This window comes from Excalfactoria chinensis, chromosome 3, assembly GCF_039878825.1.
Source record: "Excalfactoria chinensis isolate bCotChi1 chromosome 3, bCotChi1.hap2, whole genome shotgun sequence".
In the NCBI taxonomy this organism is placed as follows: domain Eukaryota; kingdom Metazoa; phylum Chordata; class Aves; order Galliformes; family Phasianidae; genus Excalfactoria; species Excalfactoria chinensis.
The window spans coordinates 5,312,662-5,315,173 of record NC_092827.1 but is presented as its reverse complement, the minus strand read 5'-3'; positions in this window follow the sequence as shown (position 1 = coordinate 5,315,173).

Sequence of the window (2,512 nt, the reverse complement as noted above, 5' to 3'; positions counted from 1 at the left end):
CCATGGACAGAGCTGAGTAGTGTGGCCAAGCCTCTTGACCAAGATTTCCTCCCTTTGTGGCTGTGGAAAAACAGCAGAGAGTGACATTGTCACTGTGATGTCACCCCAATGCACTTCTGGGAGGTGGAGTGGTCCCACTCTTCCTGAGGCCAACTGAGAAATCAGTTTCTGACTTATATTGGGGCCAGGGGAAAATGTCTCCAGAGCATCCTCTTCTCATTCAGTGAGTGTGGTGTGGGTTGTAGGGCTCCTCTGGGGAGCTCCATCGCTTTGCAGTAGCTGGACCCTGTGATTTAAAGCCACGGGAATGGGGCAAAGTCAAAGCAGAATTAAAAAGAGATCCCTTGCAGGGACATTGAGGGTGTGGATTGTATGCCTTGATGCAAAACTTCAGAGCACCCATTCTCAGGCCCCCTGCCCATGGATGTGGGCATGTGGATCCATGTGCCTCATGGATGGCCTCAGTGACCCTCTCAGGACCCCTAGGAAAGACTTTGGGAGCATTGGGGACACCTGACTCAAAGCTGGATATCCACTCATCCACCATCCATCTATCTACACACACATCCATCCACCCACCATCCATCCATCCATCCATCCATCCATCCATCCATCCATCCATCCATCCATCCACCCATCCATCCATCCATCCATCCATCCATCCATCCATCCATCCATCCATCCATCCATCCATCCATCCACTCATCCATCCACCCACCCACCATCCATCCATCCACCCATCCATCCATCCATCCATCCATCCATCCATCCATCCATCCACCATCCATCCATCCATCCATCCATCCATCCATCCATCCATCCACCCATCCATCCATCCACCATCCATCCATCCATCCATCCACTCATCCATCCATCCATCCACCATCCATCCATCCATCCATCCATCCATCCATCCATCCACCCACCATCCATCCATCCATCCATCCATCCATCCATCCATCCACCATCCATCCATCCATCCATCCATCCATCCATCCATCCATCCACCCACCATCCATCCATCCATCCATCCATCCATCCATCCATCCATCCATCCATCCATCCATCCACCCATCCATCCAACCATCCATGTCTGTGCTTGGATTCCCTCTACCCTGTAAGTCAAAACTCTGCAATGGAGAAAATCTCTTGCTCTGCAGCAATCCCAAACCTCCAACTCATGACTCCTCCATGCCCAGCTCGTGCCCCAGCAGCAGCCTCTATACTCTGGACAGGCAATTGCCTTCATCCCCGAAGCAATGAAGCAATGGATCTTCACAGACCAGCACTGACTTCGATGATTGAGGACATCCTTTGAATTCCCACCCGGTCAAACCAAGGAGCTTTCATTAACTTGTCATTTCTTTTTGCGCAGTTTTCAACCTGTGGCCGTGCTGATTAATACATGGATGGTGGAGGGGGTGGGAAACAGGAGGAGAAACAACAGCCGCTGAGATAGGAATAACAGATGTGGCTGAGATATCTAAAAGTATAGGAGGGAACCGGGCTGCTGGGGAGCTGCTCCTTGGGCTTGACTGCAGAGTGTGATATGAGAGGAAGTTGAGGATTTAGGGGTTCTCCCAAGGATAAATGTTGGAGAGGGGAAAAAGGTGCCCAGGGTAGCAGTGCAGGGAACAGCTGATATGTGGCAGGGATGGGGGGTTCTGCAGGGAGCATGAGGTTGGGGCTGTGCACCCATATGTTGTGGTTTGGTTGCGGATAGGAAAGGTGAGAAGGGGGGGCTGCACCCCTAAAAGCACACTGTGTGATACCCGCATCCCCACAGCATCCCTATCTCCATCGCTGCCCCTCCTGCATCTCCATCACTACCCTTAATGCACCCCCATCCCATCACTGCCCATCCTGCAGCCCCACCCCTGCCATTAATGCAGTCCCATCTCATCACTTCCCCTCCTGCATCCCCATCACCGCCCCTCCTGCATCCCCATCACTGCCCTTAATGCATCCCCATCCCATTTTTGCCCCTCCTTCATCCCCATCACTGCCATGAATGCAGTCCCATCCCACCACAGACCCTCCTGCATCTCCATCACTGCCCCTCCTGCGTCCCCATCCCTCATCACCCCATGTCCAAACGATTTCCCCGATGGGTTTTCCAGCTCTCCATGACACCAAGTGCACTGACCCCTCTGCAGCAGTGCCCCGGGGGGACATGAAATGCTCACTCGGACTGTGCCAGCCTCATTCCCCCAGGGCTCCAGCAGCCGCTCAAAGCCGAACCTTGGGATGCCTGCGGGCGATCCCAGCTAAACCCTCAGCAAACAAACATGCAGTCAGGGCGGCAGAGGGAATAAATAACTTCCAGAGAGCTCGTTGCTTTTGTGCTCTTCTGCTTTGTTTTAAAGGGGGGATTTTCAGATGGGAACTTCACAGGCAGATGGGAAACTTTCCCTGCTGCTCCGAGCATTGAGTCAATGCTCTGCATTTAAACAAGAGGATTTCCCAGGGAAAAAAACAACAAAACCGCGTCTCTCCTCCCCTAACCAGCCCA